Source organism: Lynx canadensis, chromosome B4, assembly GCF_007474595.2.
Source record: "Lynx canadensis isolate LIC74 chromosome B4, mLynCan4.pri.v2, whole genome shotgun sequence".
In the NCBI taxonomy this organism is placed as follows: Eukaryota; Metazoa; Chordata; class Mammalia; order Carnivora; family Felidae; genus Lynx; species Lynx canadensis.
Genome location: NC_044309.1, coordinates 76,856,781 through 76,884,515, shown reverse-complemented (window position 1 = coordinate 76,884,515; position 27,735 = coordinate 76,856,781). Strand labels below are relative to the sequence as shown.

The window sequence follows — 27,735 nt, the reverse complement described above, 5'->3', positions numbered from 1 at the left end:
ATCTCACGGTTGGTCGTGAGACCTGCGCTGGGCTCTGTGTGGAACCTGCTTGGGATTCTCTCTCTCCCTCTCCCCCACCCATGAACCTGTGCACTCTCTCTTAAAAAAAAAAAATAAAAAATTTTAAAAAGAATATTTTAATTAAAAAAAAAGTTTAAAGTGAAAAGTTAGCATAAAAAGTAAGTTGCACATTAACATTTACAACATTGATGGACACAGATTCGAAACCACAAGTGGTGAATGTCATTTGCCTTTCACCTCAGCACAGGACTGATGGAGTCGATGGTGGGGAGGTAGCAGGGCTCACTGAGGGGCGTAAGCAGGGGAGTGACACAGGCTACACGGTGCAGCAAGTTAGTTCACTCTTCCTGAGGAGAGTGAGATCAAGGGCAGAAGCCAGAGAGACTACCTGTTACCCTTATGCTACTACCTACAGTGATCTGGGCAAGTTAGGAGTAGCTTAAAGACAGTGGTATAAGGGATGAAAAGAAGTGAATAAATTAAGAGAGATATATTAGGGAGAAAGACTGGACTGGATGGATATGGGTGAGAAGGTTTCTGGCAGATGGTAGTGCTATTCCATGACAGAGAAATACAGCAAGAAATGCAAGTTTGGCGGGCTAAAGAAAACCGGAGTTGAGCTTAGGAGAGGCCCATGAAACACACAAAAGGACATGTCCAACCAGCAACTAGATATGTGGATCTAGAACTCGGGAAAGAGGAGACAGTTTTGGAACGATCAGGATATAGCTGAAAAATAAACTATTACCATCTTTTTGGAGTAATGTGGCAATTTCTATCAAAATTTTGATTCAGCACCTGCCTTTTTAGAATTTATACAATGACAATATGCACACAGGTGACAAAAATCAAATAAGAATATTACCTGACTCATTCTTTATAATGAAAACACTGGAATGAATCTGGATGTTTACATCATAGACCATCTATACCAGTGGCTTTCAACTGGGAATGATTTTGTTCCCCAGGGGAGAACTGACAATGTCTAGAGATATTTTTGTCACAACCAGAGGGAAGGGATGCTACTGGCATTTAAGGGACAGAGGCCAGGGATGCTGCCAAGTGTACTGCAACGCACAGGACAGTCCCACAATGAAGAATTAGCCAGTCCAAAATGTCAATAGTGTTAAGGATAAGAAACCCTGGTCTACATAATACTAGGCCGGTATTCCAAATGCACTGGCACAGGAAGACATCTAAAATACAGAAAGGGTAAAAACGCCAAGTTGCAGAACAGTGAGTATAATAGGATCTAATTTTGTACAAAATAGCAATAGGTATGTTTGCATATATATAGAAAATAGTCTGGAAGGCTATACATACATTAAATAAATGTTTACCCTTTGGGGAACGGGAATATGAGGGGTTTCACTGGTTTTACATACTTTAACAAAGTTTGATTTAAAAAAAACAAGACTGAATGATTTGCATAATCTCAAAAATATTTTTTTCATTAAGAACGAATGGTTCTATAAATACGTATTTGTAAACACAATAAGATGGTCACAGTATATATGTGTGTGTGTGTGTGTGTGTGTGTGTGTGTGTGTGTATAACAGGGAAAAAGCAAGATAGTAAACAGTTAACACAGTATATTCAATTTTTTGAATAATAATATTTTTACACATACAAATGTATACATAAAGAAAGTCTGGAGTTTTATGCACCAAAATATTAACAGTGGTTAGCCACGGCTTGCAAAGTTATGACTGATTTTAGCTTCTTGTCCTTTTTGCTTATCTGTATTTTCTTACTTTTCTATAATGAACATCCACTATTTCAAGAAACAATAAATATTCAAAAGTACAATCACAAATACTTATTAGACTATACAAGTTTAATCACAATGGCCCTTCATCTCTGGTCTTCTAGGGCAATAAGGGAAACCCATAGTGCATTTTTTGGAAATAAAAACCAAACCTTGTCAATTAGCAAAGTGAAGGGTTTAGGTAATCTCCAACAATACACACAACCAACAGAGATGTGGGAGCCTACCAAGGAAAAAGAGGAAATCAAGTCTTTTATTGCAAAAGAAACAATGGAGCATTCTCCTGCCCCATTTCCCCCTCACAAGCTTCCCTACCTCCACTGTACATACACATCCCACTCCCTGAAGGGCACAAAGACCACTTCTGCTGGCTCAGAACACATCTGATAAAGTAAAAGGCCTTTATAAGCTTTCTTCAGGGTTTAGAGTCTCAATCATTCACTCTCAGTAACTGATTGTGGGAAGGACTGGTAGACTTGGGATCTTGGACATTCAACAACGACTAACCATCTTGAGTTTTGAAAAAAGTCAATCAATGGGAGTCTAATTCAGTCATGACAACCAGCTCCATTAGATCCAGAAATGAGCAAAGACATTAAGGAGACCCAGAAGATGAACTGCGATGAGAATGTGAGGACTGTGGTGATGAGCCTTTAAAATGCCCTCCCCTTTTCTATGACCACAAGAACCTGCTCAAAAGCCACCTCCTCTGTGACACCTGCTGCAACTTCTAAGTCACTTCTTCCTGGTGCCCCTTCAACTCTGCACACACTTCACTGATAGCACTTAGCACATCGCTGGCATTTTAATTGTTTACACATCTGTGTTCCTACTAGACTGTGCACTTGAGGGCAGGGATTGTGTCGTGTTCATCTCTGTAGCCCGCCCACAGCCTGGCACAACAGACACTTGCTGAATGAATGACTGAATGAATTAGTTAGGTGGAGGCAGTGAGAGAATAACAAATCAAAGAGACGTGTGTACTTGGGTGGAAAACTGGAAATGGGAGAAACAGCAGTCTTTACGTTAGCAGGAGCTGAAAGGCCCAGGGAGAGAAATCTAGTGAACCAAGTTTTTTGAAACTTGGCAGCTAGACTTCAGAGGTGAAAGCAGCACTCGGCCTGCCTGAAGAGAGGAATACATAAAATCACTGGGCACTAAAAAAAAAAAAGTACATAAAATCACTGGGCACGAAAAACTGAAGGAACTCCACCAGATACTGATGGATCCCTTAGCCAGAGGAGGGCAAGACCCAACTGAAGGAATTCAGTTAGCACACATAACTGAGTCTGTTAGTCTACATTTCTGTCATTGCCCACCTTCAGCCTGCCATTCTCACTACCAGTAGTTAACCAGTGTTTGCTGCGCCAAAGCAACATTTTCCAAACACCCAGTTTTTGAGAATCACCTGAAGGACTTGTAAAAATACAAATTCCTGGGCTCCTCCCATGAAGATTCCGACTCACTAAAGTCTCGATTAAGACACAGATACTTGCAATTCTAACCAGTGCCTTCCGATGAGTCTTTAAAAAATCAAGCAGGTTTGGAAATCACTGCACTGAAGAATCACGTCTAGAGCGTGCTGGGCGGTTCTGCTGACTTAATGTGAGGAGGGGACAGGAGAAGAGAGGAAGAATGTTGTCTTGGTGGTAACAGAACCTCAGGGGAGAGCAGGAACCTCGGGAGCTAGAAGACACTCAGTCACACCATAGGCATTCTTACTCAGGACAGATTTTCTGCCATCTGGCATATAAAACAAAAAGGAGTGCCGTAACTATACCAGTATAAAATTTGCATTAAAACGGCACAGAGCTAAGTTAAACCTGTCGTTCAAGTTTTTTGAGAGCTAAGCAAATAAAGAGAGGATTAGCTTTCCCTTGCCACCAGGGTAATGTTATTTCTCCACCCACATAGGCACACAGAAGAGCAGCCACTCGCAGGGATTCACAGCCCCCCGGCAGGCGTGGAGGCACGCAGCCTGTAAGAAGATGCAGGGACCCACATGACTCAGGACTGCCCAGTTGCTCTGGCACGGTCACGGCTACGATATTGAATAGCTGACACCAGACAAATGGAAAGATACATATGTGAGGCAGAAACTAAGGGAAATACATTCCCAATCTCTCCTCACCTAGCTGGGATCAACGAAAGCAGCTTGGCACAGGCAGCCCAGGAATCATCTTTAAGCAGAGTGAGGAGGGGGCTGGCAAGAGGTGTGTGAGAGCCACTAGCCACACAAGGTCAGCAGTGAGAGGAGGAGGAGTCCTACAAACGGGTCAAGCTGTTTGAATGTATATTTGCACCGGTGAGGTGGTTTGGTGCTGTGGTTAGCACTTCAGAGTTTGTGTTAGACAGAACTACATCTGGAGCACGGCCTTACCATGTCCTGGCTTTTTGGCTCTAGATGGGTTTTACTTGACCCCTTGATAAATCTCGGTGTCCATGTGTGTAAAATGGTTAACAGTAATCTCTGTCTTGCAGTTTTTATGGTGATTCAGACTACCTGGTATGGGGTCTGGGCTATATAACAAACTTTTACCGAAAGCCTACTGAAGCCTACTATTGGCCAGGTGAGGATCGGGGCCAGCAGCTATGTTGCAAAGAGAGAAGAGGAAGGCAAGCAACAGTGCTAAGAGTCCATAATTGAGTGCTGTGGGAGAGATGCACACCAGACACAGTATGGAACCCAGAGGAAGCATCATGATCTCTGCCCGGGTAGGGAAAGGAAAGCTTTAACAGAGCAGGTGACATTCTGGGTGGGGCCTTTCATTCTACTATCAGAAATATGACATAAACTCCTAATGATGCAGCCACCTAGTGGTTTGCCCTGCGGCTGACTGCTCCATATGGATATGGCCCTGTTTGATGGTTCCTGCACGATTTTACCTGCCAGAGAGAAGCAGAACAATGCACGGTAATTTTCAATTACAATGACCTTGTACGTACACTGAGCAAAACAAACACGGGGTTTGGGAACTTCTGGAGGGTCACCAAATGGTATGTATGTAGAATCTTGATGGACGGAGAGCAAGGGTTACAGTTTCAGCCATAAACTCTTTCTGCTCCAACGGAAATAAAAAGGTAGGTGCCACCGCAGCCCCGCCTTAAACTCATACCGATTCAGTCAGAGGTGGCAGTGGCTTGGGGGACTTTGGGAGGTCACAAAAACTTTTTTGAGCACCGAATGGATGATATCCAGAGTGTCAAACAAAGAGGAAAGAAAGAGTATCTATGTCTTTAAGAAGTTCCGGTCTAATGGGACGCCTGGGTGGCTCAGGCAGTTGAGCCTCCGATTCTTGAGTTTGTTCACCTCAGGCCATGATCACACAGTTTGTGAGACTGAGCCCCATGTCTGGCTCTGCACTGACAGCGTGGAGCCTGCTTGGGATTCTCTCTCTCTCCCTCTCTTTCTGTTGCTCTCTGTCTCTCAAAAATATATGAACTTTAAAAAAAAGTTCCCAATTTAAACAAATAATTACAATAAAAGTGGCAAGCACTACGCTAAAGATCACGTAAAAGATTCTATGGAAACAGAAAAGAGTGGTGATAAAGAACAATAATAACACTCTAAGAATAAGTAAATAACAACAATACTCATCGAGGGCCTACTATGTAGGCTCTCTGTCCCGAGAGCCTCGCAACATACCTTATAAAGTGATATTTTTATCACTCCCACATAATAGGTGAGGTTACCAAGCCACAAAAAGTTTCAGCTACTTGTCACAGTCATACCCAGTAGGCGCTGTACTCAGGATCTGAACCCAGGCAGTCCTGCCTCCAGGGCCCCTCCTCTTAAATACTACCCTATCATCATTTTTCAGAGAGAAGCTCCAACTTTAGCCTCGGAAAGACTGGGAAGACTTCACAGTCTCTTAGGCTGGGTCCTGAAGGAGGACTGTCAGGACTGTTCTCAAACCCACAGCTGCGGAAGACAGTACCATACCTGGAGCAACAGAAGGACAGAAAAGCTGTGAACACAATCTCTGAGGGACAGACATTGGCCCTACAGTGGCTCCTCCGGGCCCTGCTGCCTCGGGGGATTCCACCGCCCTGGCCTCCACAGGGACTCTTCAGACACCTGGTTGAAATGGGCTGACATTTATCTCAAGGGGCATCAATTTACTTCTTTCTTAACTAAATGCCACTATATAATACAACCAGCATTCTAACTTTTCATAATATTCTGACAGCAATTCGTCTGAGTTGCCTAAAACTCCCCTTCAATAAACAGAAAAGACATCTTTACTACAGAACAAGAAACAGAGGTGAAAAGGTAAATGTCTGGCTTAAAGATACAGAGCTAGACAAGCATCTGGGTCTCTGGCCTTTTCTTATTGTTCTTTGTCCATTGTTTACTCGTAGGTGGCCCCCAAATCAGATGCAATAAAAGTATAAAACTAATCTATTGTTCATAAAATGAATAACATGAGATAAACAATTTTTCTGACTCACTCCAAAATATAGATGACTTTCCAGAAGGCATTAAAAATCCACCCCCATCCCCCATCTCCCACCCCCCAAGCAGAACCCTGCATGAATTGTGTCTTTTAATTATCTTTTAAATGAGACAGCCAACTGTGGAAACCCTGTCCAACTGCAGTTAAAAAACAATCAGCAAAAAGTCATTATACATCATTACTAAGTATTCAGCTAACAGAAAATGTGGCCTTTTTTTGTTGTTTAGGAGTAATTAGGAGGGAAAGAAATGAAAAACTAAGAAGAAAAACTTCGAGAGTCATCACCTTCTAATCTACAGCTGTAGCTAATAACCTATTCTATCCTCTACATGTAAATCTTAAGGCCAGGAAGGTGGTACATATTGGCTATGGCTGGAGATGGGGACTAGGACGGGGCTATAGCCGTTTATACATAAGGAATGGAAGTAGACACATAGAAAAGAGCCAGAAATATAGCTGAGAATGTGATGGAGGCAGATCTTAGCAAAATTTTAAAAGGCAGAGGGTTTGGATGCTATCCAGGAGACGCTGGCTACACGACAAAGAACAATTTTTACTAATTTTTATCATGTTCGCCTTAAAACAATTCTATTCAGTGAGTTACATATACCTGTCACCCATCCTCCAAATATCACCCCCCTCCACTTCCAGAAGTAATATATAAAGGCTCACAACAAACATACATTTTTTTCCGCCCAAAGCACTGTTTTTATGTACACAGAGTCCTAACCACTTCAGCGGCAGGAGGAGTGGGAGAGGTTCATGGCCACACAGAACAATGGCCTCACCCCTTAAACCAGCCATGGGGTTTTTTGGCCTTCGTCTTTCCCCAGTTTTCTTGCTATATCTGAATTGAAAGTGGCCAACAGGATTCTAGAGAATTAAAAACCTTGAATTATTTTTTAAAAACTCCTTGTAGTTTCTTTCTACACATATGTAGAATTAATCTTATGTAGAGAGAAGGGTGAAAGCTACAATATACCCAGTTTAGCCAGAAAGAAATCTGTTAAAATACTTCAATCTGTTGAAAGAAGATGAGAATTTTTATTTTAATCTAATTTTTCTTTTGGAAAAAAAATCAGTGGTTCTAAAAGTCTTCCATTGGCAGCCTACAAAAGCTATAGTTTTATCTTCTTTTAACTCAAACTTGCTAATCTTACAAAAGATTTTCAAGGAAATTAACTTCAGGACATTCAAACTTCCATTCTCAGTAGACGTCCTCTCACCTCATTTAGGACAATAACTAGACATTTTCCATGTCAAGAACTTGAGAATAAGCCCAGATTGCTTTCTTCCAAAACGCAAATCATAGAATTGTTTTGGCTGCACAGTTCTGTTTTCTAGGTCAAATATACATGACTTCTTACAGATGGTATTTCACCTACGGCATCAAGCAAGTTCAAACAAATAAAAAGCAACAGAGTAAAGCACTTGAAACACACTGAGAAACTGAACTCTAAGCCTGACTACATCAGCAGGCAGCTGCCTCAATTAATCCATCTAATGCAAAAGGTATGTTCATTTGTCCATTAGAAAAACTATGTCTGCAAATAAGAAATTTGCTATACAAATGCCCTGAATGTCTAAACAGAGCAGGAGGAATCCCTGAGATGGTTCAGTAGGTAGAAAAAGTGTGGGTTCTAGCATGAGGCGGGTCTGGGTTTGGACCCTGAGTCTTCCGATTTCCTGGCTCCATGACAAGTTACTGAACAAGTCGGCCTCAGTTTCATAATAGGTAAAACTGGAATAACTCCTAGCTTTAGTGCTTATGATGAGTCTTAAATGAGAATAAACGCAAAAGTCCCTGGCACATAAGCACACATTCAACTAGTTTTAGCTGACACCACTCCAGCCCTAGCCCCACCCTTAAGTCCCAACAATAGCTTTATCCTTAAAAGGGTTATCTAGAAAATTCTGGTTTAGTAGGTTCTCTTTAACAACAACAGCAACAATAACAACAACAACAACAACAACAACAGAGGAGAGAGTGAATTAAGAGTCCCTCTAAAGACACATCAGGGTACTAGATCTTTAGCAATAAGAGCCAACAAAATTAGTTACTTTGGGTGCTAACAGTCTGAAAGAAGGAAAGCTGACATCAAAAAAGAAGTACAAATATCTAAACCAGCAATGAGTAGAGATTAGTTTAAACGAATATATGTAAATTTGTGTAAATAAAATAGTGCCACTGTGCACAAAACAGGATTATAAGCATCTAACTATGGGTGCTGTGATGATTTAGAGCTAAAACTGCAAATGCCTAGGAAAAAAATCCTAGAAAAAGTGAGGGGGAGTGATTTTCTTTATCATTTCTTTACCTTCCTTTTATCTTTATTTTTCCTCAGAAAAACCAGATAACTGTTTCTTTTGAGAACAGCTAGGTATATTCAGTTGCTCTGCCTTTCTACCGGTCTCCACCAGCATCATTTTTAAAAACGGCATAAGCAATAACATCGACACCAATCACTGAAACTGAAGTAAATAGGTCATGCGCCAAGCATTCCTTATCAATGGTATAGAAAAAAATAACACCCGCTCAAAACCTAAGTATGTCATCTTGCAAATGCAGAAATAAAGCTAAAATTTTAAAAAAAGATGAAGAATTTTGTTGGTAGCCGATTCATACTGGAAACCAAAGATACACAGGGAAAAACAGAAGTACGGAACCGCTGCTAGTACGCAGATCACAAAATAAGCAGCTCGTGTGGGGTCAGCGGAAAGGGCTTTCCCAGTGAGGCAGAAAACAGATTATCTGTATGCGTTTGGCACAGATTTAGGATCTCAGATTCCAGGCGTCAGGAGATATGTTCTCTTCCCTATTTGCTCCAAACCAGCTCTTTGGGTCCTGGGCAAGCCACTATACTTCTCTGGGCCTCGCTTTCCTCATGTGTAGGAAGGAGGATCCAGTGAGCATTAAATCTAAGGCTGCTAATGTGTGATGAATGCCACTTGCCTGGCATGTGTGGCAAGTCAAAACCGAAGAAAGATATCCAGTAGCCATATGATAGATGAGCTCCAGGATAGATATATAGATTTTCAGCATCAGCGTAGGAGGTGGTAAGTGAGGGCCTGAGTGTGAATGATATCATCAGAAGGAATGCAGTGTGAGAGGAGAAGGCAGCCAGAAAAGGAATCTGGGAGAAAACTAACATTTGAAGAATGAGCAGAGGAAAACGAGATGATACTGGGGCACAGCAGGGAGACCAGGAGGGAATGGAGAGAGAGAGGAGGGAGACGGAAAGAGAGAAGGAGAAAATAATGAACTGTCACAGATGTAAAATAAGGATAGAAAAATACCTGCTGCATTTGACAGCTAGATCAACAGTGGTCCAGACAAGAATAGCTTTAACAGAACAGTGAAAGAAGACAGAATATTGCATAGTACTGAAGAATGGATAAGAGGTGAAGTGAGAGTAACAGATTTTTTTCTTTCAGCATGTTTTGTTATAAAGTGAATGAGATATGGGGAAGTCTACGAGAGGCTACAAAGTCAAGGAGAGTGAGTCTTTGACTCGACCAACAAATACTAAGGGCTTCCTACCTGCAAAGCACTACTTCAGGGGTAGGAGACAGAAGAGAACAGACATGGTCCCCAAATTTAGCCATGGTAATGAAGTTCATAGTCTCTTCGAGCACAGAGAGACATCCAAAACCAATCATATAATTAGTGACAAGTGGGATAAGGGCTACAAAGAAGTTGTCCAGGGGGGCTGAGAGACCCCCGATTAAGAGACTGTGGCAGGCACACTGCTCAATGCCACTGCAGGCAGGTTCCAATCCCGGACCCGACCTAGCCTGGGCAGCTGGGGAAGTGACATTTAAGCTGAGACCTAAAAAAACCAGTTATGTCTAAATATTTTGAAAATGAAACAGGAGCTGGGGGCGGGAGGGCTGTGGACCTGCACTGGTATGCTAAGCATATCCACCCCTCCCCCTCCCCCCCCCCCACGATGAATGGGGTGGGTCTGGGCAGGAGCACAGCTGAAAGCCAGGGCGGTGCAGCAAGTGGGGTGATACAAGGTTCTGGAGACAGCGGGAGCCCAGATCCTGCAGGGCCCTCAACACCATTCCAAGAATTTGGGATTTTACTACAAATGAGAGAGAAAGCCATCAAAGGCTTTTAAGCAGGGGAGGAAGGTGATCAAATAGAGCAAAGGAACAAGGTATCTGATAAAGACTAAAATTCCTGAAAAGATTAGAAGGAATAAGATCCAGAGCTGGGGCCTGGGTTCCCTCATGAGTTAGCTCCAGGGCTTCTGAACCTATGCTGGGAATGTGGTATGTGTCCTCCATCTGTGAGCGCTTTATGGGCGTGGAGATGTTTATCCTCAGCCCCTGGGCCAGCCAGGCAGAGCTTACAGGAGCTGGAAACCTGAGGCAGTCACCTCAAGTAGGCAAACAGACTTCTTATCCTGTTGTACTGAACAAATATCATCAGTTTCTGTGTTTGTCAAGATGTATGAAAGACTGGGGGTGCCTAGGAGGCTCAGTTGGTTAAATGTCCGACTCTTGATTTCAGCTCAGGTCATGGTCTCCTCACGGTTCATGAGTTCGAGCCCTGTGTGCGGCTCCACACCGACAGCCCTGAGCCTGCTTGGGATTCTTTCCCTTTCTCTCTGCCCCTCCCCCGCGTGCACTCTCTCTCCCTTTCTCTCTCTCTCAAATAAATAAATTTTTTTAAAAAGATGCATTAAAGACTGGAAGTATGGTCAGACTTTAGTATCTCTTCCTCTAAGAAAGGAAATAAGGGTGAATAAGTAAGTACAGCTGTTGGGGGAGTACAGGGAACAGGGCAGAAGGCAACAGGGCTCTGGTCTGATGATCTATAAATTTCTTTCTGGGGAGGAACCACAGTAAAAGTTTTCATCCATTTCCCCCTCTGAATTCATTTAATATTTATCTCATGCCAGGTACCATTCATCTAAAGCATTAACGTGAGTATTGACTCATTTAATCTTCAAAACAATCCCATGCGGTAGTATTATTATTAGTCCCAGTTTTGAGGTAACAGAGTGAGGCACAGGCAGATTAAGTGACCTGCACGAGGACACACACTGGGAGATCTAGCTTCAAACCAGACAGTCTGGCTCCAGTGTGCAAGCTCCGAAACCACCACTGAAAGCTGCCTCTCTAAGGTACTTTGCTGAGAGGGATGGAGAGCTGGAGGAGAGTAAAGACACTGAGTTGCCACCAGACGAAAGGGAGGCAACATGCTCTGAAGCTGATACAGACTACAGTCTGGGCTCTGCCAGTTAGTTGTTAGCCAGCCGTGTCTGAAAAAGCTAGTTAACCTCTCTAAGCTTCAATTACCTCAACCGTAAAACAAAGATAATAGAACCTAACTCGATGTTATAAGGATTAAAAAGATAACATAAGCAAAGTTCTTGGTTCCTGGCACAGAGTAATAAGCACTCAAGGACACCTGCTACTCTAATGGCAGAGGGAATTAATGAAAGAAATGGAGAGTGTGCCAGGCACTGCTGAGGGTCCAGGGAGACAAGAACAGAACTTCTAGCGGCACTAATTTCCAGTTTGTGATTTTCCCTAGCGGGAAAAATTTCACTGCGGGAAGGCTGCTGCTGCTTTGAATAATTTAGAGCTGGGGTTTACTAGGAAAGGATGATGGAAGGAAGGAAGGAAGGAAGGATGATGGGATCCAGGCTAGCAAGTATTTATTCATCAATAACCAATCAACCAGCAATAAATACTTGGTGAATAAATGATGTGCAGTACTATCAACCTAACTTCTGTAACTTTTTAAAGCTTCTAGGGGAAATACAGTCAGGATCCATCTTGGGTTGGCTGATCACATCACCCTCAGGAAGAAATGACAGGATTCCAAATGGAGAAAGCTGAAAGGAATTGGGCAAGGGAGGTCTGGAGGGTATACAAAGGTTCCCTGCCAGGCCAGTTCTCCTTTCCTGCTTCCCACACCTGCTTTTCTCTTCTCACTTTGAACCTATTAAAAACAAAACAACAAAAAAACTATTAAAGACAAAAATCATGAAAAGGTGATAAAGAACAGAGAAGACTGAAGATCATTTTATGTTTTAGAAGAAACACTAAAAATTGAAAATTTCCTAGGCCTCATAAAGGTCCAGGGGAGGAGCAGAGACAGTCAGCGAAGGGATTATTATTGGTGTGGGGAGCAGCTTTGGGGGACCTGGTGGAAGTTGTGGAGGTGGGGGGGGGGGTCAGGTCTCTTGGAAGAGAGATCAAAGGGATGGATTACTAAGGGAAGAGGCAGAGGGAGGCAGAGGGAGAGGAAAAGCAGAAAACCATCAGAAGCAGTAGTGGAGAAAAGGGAGTTCCTAAATCCAGCAGGGTCCACCCTGGATCAAACATTCATAAGACAGATGTTGCCAGATGTTGCCACCAGTTCCTCTTTTACCATGGCAAAATTTAAAATAACTAACTGGTGGTCACTATTTTTAAAGATTAAACAAAAACAACCCACACCCCTCAATGCAGTCTCAGGAAAAGAATAAATGCTCAATGTTAATAATCCTCAGGAATAGAGAGGCTCCCTGAGCAAGGGTAGGAAAACAAGCAAAAAGAACAAAAATGAACTTGCAGCCACATAATATGCAAAAGAAAGCTGTCGAGGCATTTCAGTAGTCCAAGAGCTGATGTTCTTAGTAGGGGAAAAAAGTAGAGTGAAGGAATGAAATATGATGAACTGCTTAGAGATTTTTATAAATGACTTGTAATTTCATAAACACCTATCCACCAATGTTTAGGAGATGTAACTTTCGATTTGGCTGATAAAGTATGGTGTGTGTGTGTCTATTGTTCCCCTAGAGATATTTAAACCTCCAATATCATTACCAAAAAATCCACCTCTTTCCTTGTAGTTTCACTTGAAGCAAAAAAAAAAAAAAAAAAAAAAAAAAAAAAAAAAAAAAAAAAAAAAAGAAAAAAACAATAACAAATTCCTTCCTAAAATAGCAAAGACAACAATGAGAGGAATAATACTTCAGAGTTTGAACAGATATTTCCTGTACTTCACTCAATGTACTAATCACAATCAAAATTAGGAATTAAAGGGAAAAAAACACCACAACTGCCACACACCCCCAATGACAACAAAAAACCAAGTATAGCATTCTTTGGCTAAACTTGCCCCTCAAACAGCAAGACACCACCTCACGTCTGAATATAGTATTACAAACGAGTAAGCCCTGAATGCTGTCAATATATCAAATGTGAATATTAAGCAGGATAAACACTTCTCATAATGACAGTGGGGGTAGTCATAAGAAAAACCATTATTCCACAGTAAGTGCTAGAAATAATCAAATGTTGGATTTGTTCAATTTAGTATAGCTATATACTCAGAATTTTTAAACACTTTATTAAAATTCTTGCATTACAAATACTGTCATTATGAATTTGAAATAATATTTCCTTATTCCCTTTCCCATTTGAAATGAGTTTTTGTAATACGATTTTTTCAGAATGTAATTAGGATGTTTTCACAGAACATGAAAGATGAGGAAACATCAGTATAAAAAGCCAAGTATAAAAGGAAAAAAAGCCAAGCATAAGCAATCTGTGTGCCAAGGGATTTAAGGAAAGACAAGTGCCCCCATCATCTCTTCTTTTGTCTTTCACAATAGAATTTTTAGCTGGGCAAAACAACCACTGGATAAAGACCACATTTCCCAGTCCTCTCACAGCTAGGTGTGGTCAAATAACTAAGTTCTGGACAATGTGGTACAGACAGAAAAAATGTGTTAGAATACATCCTCCCCTTTTCTCTCTTCCTGATGGCTGAACTGGGGTTTTGGCAATCAGCCATCTCTCAGACCATGCGCTGACAGACAAATCCAAGGGTGGTGAAGGAATAAGACAGAAAGAGCCTGAAGCCCAAGACTTCATGAAACAGAGTTGCCTGCCATGCTAGTGCAGACTATTACATGCCAGAGAAATCAATTTCTATCTTGTTTAATACCTGTTATTCGGGACCTCTGTTACATACAAACCCATAATCCAACAAATACCTAATAAATGAGCTGATTTCCACTCAGTGGCAGCAAGTAACTGCTGCTACTTGATGTCCTCACCAGAACTATAAACCAGGGTTACTAAAACTTTTAAAAGTTAACTCTTATATAAGTGAAATATACTCTCACAAACTTTTCAACGTTAATCCCCTTGATAAATCTTTTTTCACACCATTTTACATCATGAGATTTTGATCTAAGCTGAATTCTTACAAAGTAAATCTGGTTTACTTACTTGAAATCAGAATACTGCAAAACAACCCTTAAACTAATGTAAAATTATCTAAGTACATACCTAAGAGTCTTGAACTGGGTTTAGCCATACATTGTGCCAGTGTTAATTCTTCTGATATTATTTCCATGAAAGGCTTTAACAATTAAAATGGCATTTCTGCATTGTATTGTGTTTATTTTTATTCTTGAAGTTGAAACAGCAACCACTTGATACGCTAAGAGTTCCCCATCAAAATGTTATCTAAATAAACTATCAGTTAAAAATAGAAAAAAGTCTATGTGAACACAATTCCAATTACTAATTTGCCAATTGTTGAATAACTACAGCCTGGAAATAAGCAAGCTGTATGAGGAATGATGCTTTTCCTCTGTTTTCAAACTAAAAGCTTGCTGTACCAGAGCTATTCCAGGAAATTCTCCAAGCTTCAACCAGAGAAACTCTGCTTTTTCCGATTACCCTAAATCATGCTTTAGTATAAGATTGTGTTTGAACAAAGACCTTCACCTCGGTCAAAAAATTTTAAAACTACTGAATATATAGCTGATAGTTGTAGAGAACAGCCTTCTTTTCAGTAGTTGAAAAGAAATGCTGTCAGGTAAAGGAAAGGAAGAAAGATAGATCATTGGGGGGCACCCTCACTGGGTAGGTCAGCAGAGCATGCGACTCTTGATCTCAGGGTTGTGAGTTCAAGCCCCACGATGGGCACAGAGTTTACTTTAAAACAAAAAACAAAAAGGAGAGATCACTGGAAAGAACTGTTTTGATGAAAAGAAGTAGTGATATTATCTTTAAATTTTATTATTTTTTTACATTTAAAAATGTCTGGATCTTCTATATCTGTGTGATCCTCTAGAAGTCAGATCTAGATTCTAAGCCTGGCTCATCACTTACCAGCTTTGTCTCTTTGAACAAGTTACTTAAGGTTGTGGGTCCTTGTTTTTTCCATCTGTAAAATGAGGAAAGCCACACTATCTCACAGGACTGTTAACAAGATTAAGTGAGATAATGTAAGCAAAGCTCCTAGCAGAATGTTTAATCCAGAGTAGACAATAATTGTTAGTTTCCCTCTCCACCCACTCTGCTCTTACCATCAACCATCAAAGTCTCAAAATGAATTACAAATGAAAGGGTTCTAGTGTGGGTTGAATACCTTTTTGCAATGGGTGATATTTATGTTGTAGACTGGCTAAACACTTCTCTGAAGAAAAACATGCATTCACACAAAAATCTGTACATGCATGTTTATAGCAGCATCATTTATAACCAAAAATAGAAAAAAAGCCCAACGTTCATCGGCTGATGAGTGGATAAACAAAATGTGATATATCCATACAATGTTAACACTTTTAACCATAAACAGAAAGGAAGCACTGCTACCTGCTGCTATACCATGGATAAACCTTGAAAGCAATATTCGAAGTCAACAAAGCCATTCACAGAAGACCATATTTTGCATGATTCAATTTATGTGAAATGTCCAGAAGAGGGGGAGAATGGGAAGTGACTGCTAATGGGTATGGGGTTTTTTTTTTGGGGGGGGGGGGGCGGTGATGAATATGTTCTAAAATTAGATTGTAATAATGGTGGCTGCACAACACTGTGAACTTACTAAAAAATACTGAATTGATACTTAAATGGGTAAGGGAGCTATATCTCGATAAAGCTCTAAAAAAACCAAAACACTTAGAATATGCTAATTCAAAAAGATATATGCACCCCTATGTTTACTGCAGCATTATTTACAATAGTCAAGACACGGACGCCATCTAAGTATCCACTGATAAATGAATGGATAAAGAAGATACGGTGTATATACACAATACAGTATTACTCAGCCATGAAAAAAGAATGAGACCTTGCCCTTTGCAACAACATAGATGCACCTAGAGGAGATTATGCTAAGTGAATTAAGTCAGGGTTACCTGGGTGGCTCAGTCGGTTAAGCATCCAGTTAAGCATGTGCCTTCAGCTCAGGTCTTGATCTCACTGTTTGTGAGTTCAAGCCCAGTATCGGATGAGCCCTGCTTCTCTCTCTCTCTCCCCCTCTCTCTGCCCCTTGCACTTGCACCCTCTCTGTGTAAAAAAAAAAATTAAAAATTAAAAAATAAAATGAAGTAAGAGAAGTCAGAGAATGAAGTCGGAGAAAGACAAATGCCATATGATTTAACTTATATGTGGGATCCAAAAAACAAATGAACAAACACACAAGCAGAAACAGACCCAGGAGTATAGAGAACAAAGTGAGGTTGCCAGAGGGGAGGGAAGGATGGGCAAAATGGGTGAAAGGCTGTGGGAGGTATACAGGCTTTCAGTTATCGAACAAATAAGTCACAGGATGAAAGGTAGAGCATAGGAAATACAGTCAATTGTATAATAATAGCATTGTATGGTGACAGACGGTAGCTATACTTGTGAACGCAGCATAATGTATAGAGCTATCGAATCTCTATGTTGTATACCTAAAACTAATGTAACATTGCATGTCAACTATATAATTAAAAATTAAATAGGGGAGCCTGGCTGGCTCAGTTGGTGGAACATGCAACTCTGGATCTCAGGGTTGTAGGTTCAAGCCCCATGTTGGGCATAGAGATTACTTAAAAAATAAAATCTTTAACAAACAAACAAAAATAAAGGCTGGATACAAACAACAACAACAACAAGAACAACAACAACAACAACAACAAATTACACTGCATCTAAAATTTAATAAGCCAAATCACAGCTATTCAAAATATACTAGTCATCTGGAAAATACATTGTGGGCATGTGTATTTAAATTTCTAAGTCACGTATAGGAACTTTTAGCAGTCTGCCATGTTATTTATTTCTATTCATTACATTTCATGGATGCCTTATCTAGTTTTCATCTAAAACTGTATCAGCTTTGTATCTTACTTGGGAGAACTGAGAAGAGCCGCTCAATTTTCTGTACAGCTTAATTCTCTTGTGGAATACTGATATATACTCTTTTCAAACAAATTGAATACTTTGAGACTGACCACACATGAGAACATAAAGCAAGTTACAAAATTTTCAAAGAACTGGTATCATACAGACCACTTCATCTGTCAACAATGTAACCAAGTTATAAATCAGTAAAAGATAACTTTTTTAAAGCCCAGCCATAAAAAATGGACTTTTGCTGTGCCATTTTGAGTTCATAGTATACTATCACTTGAAGTTATTAGCATGTAAGAAAATGGGCTGAGGTTGGATATATGTTTGCTTACTGCCAACAGATTTCCTCGCTATGTTTAATACATTTGTTTCTCAAAAAAAAAAAAATGTATATAATCAATCATATTTAGAAGCATTAGAGAATTTGCCATTTGAAGGATTCATGGAGTAAATCTATCTGTATTATAATTATTGCCTAATTCATCCGTAGCTAATTCTTTCTTTCAAAAGCTTATTCTGTATTTAGCAGAGCGTTCACTGTACTATCATTATCTAGGAGAGTACAACCCATCAGGAGCTTGCATGAGATGCAAAACAATGCACAGAAAGGAATTCGGTTCTCTGGTCAGTGCCAAGGTCAACATTTCCCCCAGTGTTCTAATTCAGCAAGCCAAGGACTGGAACCAGTCCATGGCTTTATCATCATTGGGGATTTATCCTTGAGCAGTTCCTGAGAAAAGGCCTCCACTGGGTCCTATCCCGGCAGAAAAATGGGGCCAGGCTTTAATCACCCAAGGGAACCAACTAGCTTTAAACTCTGAAATAACGCCAATTACCTTCCTCATGGTTAAAATGGCGTACCCAGTTATAAGTCTTCCTTCTCCTTTCCAGGCTCAATGTCACTGACCGATGTGAGCCTTTTGAAAAAGACTCAGTTCCCAACTACTGTACTTGCTTCTTATTAGACTAGGCAGTCGTCAGACAGAGACAAAGCTACGCATCCATTTCCTGCGCTGTGATATTCTCTCTTCCCAATTCCTGCATTCTGCCTGGGCCTCTTTTCCAACCTGGACATATCTTCTGGATACTACATGCTTTGCTAATTTATAAAAAGGCATGACTTTGTCTTTTCCCCTTTATATCTATATCACTTGTTTATTTGCTTGAAAAAAAGTCATTTTAAATATTGAATTAAATACTGGATTTTGGGCGCCTGGGTGGCGCAGTCGGTTAAGCGTCTGACATCAGCCAGGTCACGATCTCGCGGTCCGTGAGTTCGAGCCCCGCATCGGGCTCTGGGCTGATGGCTCGGAGCCTGGAGCCTGTTTCCGATTCTGTGTCTCCCTCTCTCTCTGCCCCTCCCCCGTTCATGCTCTGTCTCTCTCTGTCCCAAAAATAAATAAAAAACGTTGAAAAAAAAAATTAATTAAATACTGGATTTTAACTACATACCAATTATACTGCTGAGATATGTATGTATTAAATTATATAAACTTTGGTACTACCATACCATGTGAGTCTGCAAAGTCCTGCTCTATTCCTGCCTCTTTTCTTCCAACTCATAGATTCCTAAGAGGGGGGAAAAGCGGGAACTACTTCAGTAAATTAATATAAAAGCTTCAAGTTGGAAATATATGAACCTGCTCAAGGCTGACAAGGGGGATTTCCAGAACTCCAAGAGCTCCTCTGTGATCCAGTCCCTTGTGACTAATAACAAGAGTGAGAAAATTTTTGCTCTCTGATCTCAGGATCAGAATGTTCAATTATATAATCGAAGCAATAACTGTGGCAAACCAGGATAGGACTGAGCAGAGAACACGGTGAAGACGGTGCCTAGCATCAAAATTATATGCAAACAGATTTGTGTTCTTTATCGACTGGCACGAGACAGGGTAAGATTTAAGTGCCAGTATAAAAACAACAGGTTAAATACAGAGCAAGATGTAGTAAGAATGCACAGAAACATTAAGAAGGCCAACAAAACAGCCTACAGAAGCAAGTGTTCATTGAACTGGCTAAGAGGTAAAAACTAAGTATATAAAATCATAGAATATTTTACATAAAAAATAAAAAAGCAAACATCCTTTTAATGAAAAGGTTCTCTCTGATGAGCCTGCCCGACACGTTGTACTGTCCACATAACCATACATAAGCATGCACATACACATGTGTTAATCTCTCATTCAGCCAGTGTTGATGGCATGCTAGGAGTCAGGCACTGGTCTAGGCACTTGGGGAGTGCCGGGGCAGACAAAGATTCCCTCGTGGCGCTTCCATGTGAGGAAGAGACAGACAATAACCCATAAAGATAAGAGGTAGATAAATGACATTGAGTGTTAGTGGAAAGTGCTATGGAAAAAGGAGAGATTAGAAAAAGGAGCACAGTGGGGCACCTGGGTGGCTCAGTCAGTTGGGCGTCCAACTTCAGCTCAGGTCATGATCTTGAGGCTTATGAGTTCGAGCCCCGTGTCAGGCTCTGTGCTGACAGCTCGGAGCCTGAAGCCTGCTTCAGATTCTGTGTCTCCCTCTCTCTGCTCCTTCCCCAGCTCACACTCTGTGTGTGTCTCTCTCTCTCTCAAAAATAAATAAACATTAAAAAAAAATTTTTTTTTAAGAGAAAGGAGCGCAGCATATACAGAAGATTCAGACGGAGGAGGCAGGCTGTAGTACGCAATAGGGCAAACAGAACTCATTTGAAAATGTGAGATCTGAGCAAAAGCTGAAAGAGTTAGCCACACAGACATCTTGGGAAGAGCTTTCCAGTAGACACCTTCCAGGAAGAGGAATCAGCTACACAAATCAATGAATTGAGAAATAGAAACATTTTTTAAACTTTAATACTAGAAGCAAATATCAGCCTTCTCCCAAACACTTGCTCATCTTCGGAAAATAATTGTCTGAGGCAGTTAAAGAAGATAAATAGGAGTGCCTGGATTTTATGAAAACATTTTTAAAAGCAAGCCTCCAATTTAAAATGTAATCAATTAAAATGGTTATCTGGGGGCGCCTGGGTGGCTCCGCTGGTTGAGTGTCCAACTTCAGCTCAGGTCATGATCTCATGGTTCATGAATCCGAGCCCCACGTCGGGCTCTGTGCTGACAGCTCAGAGCCTGGAGCTTGCTTCGAAATCTGTGTGTCCCCCCCTCTCTCTGCCCCTCCCCGACTCGCACTCTGTCTCTCTCAAAAATAAATAAACATAAAAAAATTTTTGTTAAAAAAAATGGTTATCTGAACAGATAAGTGAATGTTCTCCCGAGCTACCCAACGGGGGAGGGGGTGGTGGAGTGAGCCCGTGGACAGCTAATGCTGGGCCAGGCTCCCAGGGCCCAGCCTCCCTGCTTCTCTGTCAGGCCTGCCCCATGTGGCTACCAGGGAGATATCATCATATGTTTCTTTCCCCACGCAGGAAGCACATCCAGTTTAGAATTGCTAACAGGGAGATTTGTTTTCTCTTTTGTAAAGTGTTATTTACACCCACATTTATACACACTGTAACAGTGGCTTTTCTGTGGAGAACAGCAACCAACTTATTCTGGTATTAATACTGCCAGTAATCAAAACAGTACATTCTAAGAAATATTTTGGCTTCATCAAATACTAGCTAGTAGAGGCCACAGGGCGGTTTTGGAAATCACTTGAAACATCGAAAGATGTCTAAATTAACTGTCCTGGTCATATGTACAAGGCAGAGGGGTGGAAATGTATTTAATTCAAACAAATATGCTTCTGGAATTTACTTGTCTCCCACCTGGGGTGAATAAATGTCAACTACTAACCATCAAGAAAATAGCTCTTTCTGGTTCCATAAACTGACACCATCTCACAGCCATCTGAGGTGGCGTACTAATTAAAAACAAAGTTTCCCAATATTTCAATTTTTTTTTCCTGTTCAGTTGAGCTGCAGGAAATGGAAGCAGTTGAATGTGAATGTAAATACGGATGTCCTTACAGAACTGCTGTCATAAATTACATGACCAGGAAAAGAGCAAAACAATACAAAAGATCATAATCTCAAAATCTCCTACTGCCATCACAGAAAACAGGTAATTTTTATAGAAATGGTGTTGATGATAACACTTAAACTAATAAATAACAACCAGTGACTCTAATCTCCCTCGGCAAAGGCTATAATTACACCCTGTCAAGCTTTCTATGTTATGTTATATGGATACCTGATTATATGAAGAAATAATAAAATCAGAACATCCCCTCAGGCAAAAACAATTGTGCAATGTCCAAGAGTCTAAAATGTTTGTATGTTTTGACCCAATAGGTCTTCTAGGAATCTATCCAAAAGAAAGACAAAAATTTGTCCACTCGATGCTCTTTTGATAGTGACAAACTGCGAAAAATCCAAAGTTCAACAACTGGGAACAGTTTAAAATTTATTTTGGAATATTACGTATCTAGCAGAAAAGACATTTACTAAGAATTCCTGTAGCAAAAACAAACTATCTTTGTTTAGGAAAAGATCTTTTTGAATATACAAGGTAGATAATGTAAATGATATAAAATGATCTGGTTGGTGATCTGGTTCCATTCCTAACTAGCTCTGTGACTTTAAGCAAGTCATTTCCAGCCATCTGTTAGTGCCCTCACCTGTAAAGTAGGGATATGAATATCCAACATATCTACCTCACATATGTGAGGACCAAAGCAAAGTAATAAGTCTAAAAACCTTTTGAAAGATGTTAGTGAAGGATCATCATCACCAAAGCTGCTTTTGAAGGAATGAGTAAAAAAGAAAAAGGAGGTATGGTACTTTATATTCTTGCTAGACAAAGGAGAAAAAGAAAACAGACTGTCTTATAAAATTACCCATTTACAGATGACCAGAGAGATGCAGCAGTGGCATTCATGAAGAATCTGGAGCTGTATAAGGATACATTTTAGAGCCACGTGAGAAGCAGTTAAAAAGCCAGGAAAAATAATATGTTCCAAAAGTCTCTAAGGAGGGGAGGTTGGAGGATGGATAAAGGAGGAGGGTAGTGTGTGTGAGGGACCCGAGGCAGGCCAACAAAAGGACTCCTGTTAAGATTCTCCTTAAGGGTGTAAGTCCAGGGCTAAAACTACATAACAAAATTATGTACAAGAAGAATATGTCATGTGATGCAGGTTGTAGCTACTGTTCCCAAGACACTGTCATTACCGTTACCTAAATTAGGTAGATTACCCAGTTTTTATAAATTGGGATTCTTAGTTTGCCCTTACTTTAAAGAAAAAAGAAAAAGTCCTCTGCTCATTAATGAAGAAATAGGTAGGTGTGGATGACGTGATGGTATTAAAGAAAAGAAAATAAGTCAAACTCATAATTAGAAATTACTGAAGTTATTTCTGAATCTTACATCAGTCAGTCACATGGCTGCTTTGGACCCAACCTGACAGAATTAAGTGTGACCACATTCTGCAAGAGTGCTCACTTCGTGCCAGTGGGATAAAGAAAACTCCAAAGGGCTGAAAACAACCAAGTCAGTAAGCAAAACCATCAAAAGAACTTTACTGTTGAGTTTGCAACCTTCTTCCTTAAATGTGAGCATTCATTTTAATACAACATATACTTTATATTCACAAAGACTGAAAAGAGAATTATACAAGAGAAGCGGTAAAATATTATTAAAGCTCCTAATTATTAGCACAATGGACAAATTAAGAATATCACTTATATGAAACATCATAATGCTGACAAGGAATATTGAGTATAATAAGAGGCTTTTTAAACAACTGTGTTTAAATTAAAATAATTTTGGGGACACCTGAGTGGCTCAGTCAGTTAAGCATCTGACTTGATTTAGGCTCAGGTCATGATCTCAGAGTCGTGGGATCGAGCCCTGCATTGGGCTCTGCGCTGACAGTGTGGAGCCTGCTTGGGATTTTCTCTCTGTCTCTCTCTCTGTCTCTCTCTCTCTCCCTCTGTTCCTTTCCTGCTTGTGCTCTCTCTCTCTCAAAATAAATAAATAAACTTTAAAACAATAATAATAATTTTTTAAGTGATTTAAGTTTTGTGGTCAAATAAATGATGGATTTCCCAATTCCAATTTGCACTATGCAGCCCTTAAAATAATGAAGTAAATCTGTATATGCTGAAATGGAAAGTTCTCTAAGATACACCGAGTAACAAAAGTGCAGGAGAGTTTGCAGAGTGGAGCCCCTCCTGTATAAAGAGTGTATCTCTGCATGCCTGTGCTAGCAGGATTCACAGAAGGCCAGAGAAACACTTGAGCTTGAAACCACCTATATAACAAAAAACTAATATAGATAATTTTTAAAAGGAATTAGTGGAAATTTTTACTGATCTTATGTACATATCTGACTACATCTCAGATAAATATTACCTATTCTGTCATAAAAAGTAAAAATAACCAAGCTTCAAAGAAATAAAACTGAGCAAGAGATAGCTATTTTTAAAAACACGCAAATCAGATTTAACTACATACCTTTTGGTTATTGACCTCCTCAGTTACTGAATCCTCAGTCTATTTTAATTCCAACTGAAAGCTGTCTTTTTTAGGATTATCCAAACCAGGTCAACTGGTCTTGGACACATGTCAAATGGGAAGTACAGGCTGGCCTGGCACTTCCACAGTCATTAGGACTAGATGAGCAAGAAAAGCTCTAAGATTCAATAGCCCCAGACCAGCTATGCATAGTAATGACCATCCTCCAGCTATCCACATAGATTGCTTTTGTTAACGTATTTTACCAGGAGGCAAAACTTTTAGACACAATCCTACTCATACAGTCAAAACTTTTATCTGTAAGACCCTCTTATAATTTTTCACTTTTACTTATGATTATTTTATATTTCTAAAACAATTCTGTTTCTGCCACAGGCCTCTTTTAAATGCAAAGTTATAAAAAGGACGGATAAATAAGATGGAATCCTTCTTATGTGAACCCAAGTCTTAAACCCATGGAGCTCTCAGCCTGGAATATTCTGTGTAAAAAGTGCTATAAAATTATTCAGTTTTACTGAACATTGTAAATACATAAAACAGAACAGGAAAGAAGCTATGTTCCAGAAGCTGAAATAGAGTTAGGAGATTATAAAGGCACAAAGAAATCGTACTCTTTGAGGGTAGAAGAGGGACAGATAAACGTACAAGAGGAGAAGGTAGGTGCCCTTCAATATATTCCCAGGAGGCCAAGTGTGAGACAACTCATTTAACTCATTTCTCATACATTTTTACTTTCGTTCAGCTGGAGATTTTTCTCCTGTGAGTAAATGACTTATAATGTCAATCAATGCGCATCCTTTTGGTTAATACATTCAACTGTCACAAGTAAGAGAAAACCATACTTGAGCAACACGGATGCAGTACCTCCTAAATGACTACATTAAGTATAATCTTTGTGTACCTAGAGCTTTCTGTTAATAAAACCTTACTGGTCTACTCTCCGGGTCTAAATATATTCACCAATACACAAAGGGACAGGAAACCTACCAGCTATCTGCACCACTAGCTTGCTAACACGCATTATCGGAGTCGACATAGTTTTGCTCTCATTACAGGCAACAGCTGCCAAAGTATTATTCCTTTTAGACCTTGAACCTGAGCTCCAGGATAATTTATATGGCCAATTTAACCTAATGGTACTACGAAAACAATGTTTTTGACATACCGTGTTATTCAGAGAAGAAAATGTCAAAGCAAACCAAGAGAATTATATTACAGCTAAAATCTAAAAGGTGGATCACAGATCCTAAGACAGGACTTTTAAGACTTGTCATTCAAGACGCAGCAAGGCTAACGCGGTTAAGTTATTTTGCATTGTTAAAATAAACCAGATAATCTTATCTAAAAACCAGTCAGGGAAAATAAAAGCAGCAAAATATTTAAATTTATAGAAGACCAAGACAGACAAGCAAAACATACTTTGTCATACAGCAAACTATAAATATCTTTAAATATGTTACATCTGAACTAGGCTACACTTTTAAAATACATTATTTCAATATTTCTGGTGACCTTATCCTATTTGACAGTTAATGTTGAATTCCAGATTAATAATTTGATCATTAAGCTAGTTCACACTTAGCATAAAGGGTTATACTGATTAAGTATATAACTCTTAATCTATGTCACATGATGAGATAAGACATACCAAGCTCAATACCATGGGGCTCAATACCATGACCCTGGGATCATGCCCTGAGCCAAAATCAAGAGTCGGATGCTTAACTGCCTGAGCCACCCAGGCACCCCCATATTTCGTCACCTTTAAAATCACTTGATTGAATGAAGTGATTGCTAAATGTCTTATTAATCTAAAATTGTGATATTAATCCTGCCAGTTACTTTAAGATGGCTGATTTTCCTTAGCAAGTAATTGCCATAGTGTGTTATTTGCCGTTTTGAAAAACAAAATAGGTAAGAGAGTGCTGCTCTCTCTCGGGTGGTCAGGAACAGCCTTACTGAAGAGGTGACATTTGAGCTGAAACCGATGAGAGGAGCCAGTTTATGAGCAAGTCTAGAGAAGGTGTGTCTCAGGCATAGGAGATGATTAGCTCAAGGCTCCTGAAACTTAGTGTATCTGAGCCACTGCAAGGAGTGTGAGGCGGGTGGGTCAGGAGGAGAGAGAGGGGAGATGGGGTCAGTAGATTTGCATAAACGGGCCAGATACCACAGGCTCTTGTGAATCAGTGAGAGGATTCTTTGTGTTACTGAAATTTTAACAATTGAGTGATTTAGGATCATCAAGAAGAATTAGGGGCGCCTGCTTGGCTCAGTCAGTTAAGCATCGGACTTCCCCTCAGGTCATGATCTCACGATTCATGGGTTTGAGCCCTGCGTTGGGCTGTGTGCTGACTGCTCAGAGCCTGGGGTCTGCTTCAGATTCTGTGTCTCCCTCTCTCTCTGCTCCTCCCCTGTTTGTGCTCTGTCTCTCTCTCTCTCTCAAAAAAAAAAAAAAAAAAGAAAAGAAAAGAAAAGAAAAGAAAAAAGCAAAAAGAAAAAAGAAAAAGAAAAAGAAAAAAAAAGAATAAACATTAAAAAAATTGTAATAAAAAACTTCGAAGAGGTCAAAAGGAGAAACTTGAATATTACAGTGGAAATATATGCTGATTGGAGCTAATTATCTTCCAGGATCCTTAAGCTGCTTTCTCTTTTCTGTCTTCTCAGTAACATTTACAGTGTGGTTTTCTTCTCTTGCCACTTGTGGCCCCCACTGAAGAATGACTGAGGGTTCATAGCTGTGGGCCAAGGAGTAAATCATTGTAATTGTTACAGCACCAGCTCCTGGAGGGTCATTACTATGATCATCATTTCCAGTGAAAGCATTTTAAAAAAAAAAAAAACAAAAAAAACAGGATTTTAGACTTTATTATAAAAATATACATTGATCAAATTTCGATGTTATAAAATTTTAGCCTTTTTATGGACCACATGGGAATCTTCTTCTACAAGTTAGGTATACCATCTTTTCAAAGAGTAGGAATTAAAGAATTTGTCTCACTTCTCCATGTACTTTGAAGGCCAAGAAGCTGGGTCATAAATCTAATACCCAGTTGTTGAGCCTGAAATTCTAAGTTCTTATTATATTGATTTTTTTCTTTTTGTTTATCCATCTGGTAGGGTTATTTTAATTCTTTTTCTTTGGTAGGCAACTAAATTTCAGTCTGAGCTAAACTTGAATTTGGCACTTCACCTCTAACCTTTCTCGTTGTTTTCTACACTTGTTGAAATTAAAACCCATACACTAAGTAGAATTTATGTGTAACTCTAGACTAATGTCCTGGTGTAAGACCAGAGCTGAAGTCTTCTAGAGATATAAAACATGTTGACTGTGTGTTAAACACACAGCAGCAGCTCATTAAAGATATGTCCCAACCTTACTAATGATTCCACTCATTTTGCATATGACAAAGAGCCCATTAGAGATTAACGAATCACCTAAGGCCACAAATGGAGATGATGTGTGGGCATTATCGGGAAATCAGTAGTTCTTGTTGGGAACGCACCTCTTTGTTTCATGTCAGGTATGAGATGTTAGAGCCCAACCAACCCTTCTCTACTGTCTCAGTAATTTGAGCCCAGAACCAAATGTCATGCTGAATTTGACTCTGAACCATGACTTCTTTTGCTCTTTTGTCTTTGATCTGATACCCACACCTATAAGGATAGGTTTTACTTCAGGGGATTTTGTGTGAATTAATTTTTAGGTATAATTTTTAATAGATGAGGTCTCTAGAAGAATGTTTAGGCCAAATTTAGAACTTCAGCAGAGTTTTAAAAAATTTTATGGAGTAAAATCAATATATATTAATGTGTAGCTTGGTATGTCTTATCTCATCATGTGACATAGATTAAGAGTTATATACCTAATCAGTATAACCCTTTATGCTAAGTG

The 27,735-nt window shown here is 39.9% G+C and overlaps 1 protein-coding gene across 4 annotated transcripts in view; it reads right to left on the bottom strand.

Moving 5' to 3' along the window:
* DIP2B (disco interacting protein 2 homolog B) overlaps positions 1 to 27,735 on the bottom strand; it is a 228,027-nt gene that overhangs the window by 121,036 nt on the left and 79,256 nt on the right. The window lies entirely within an intron of this gene.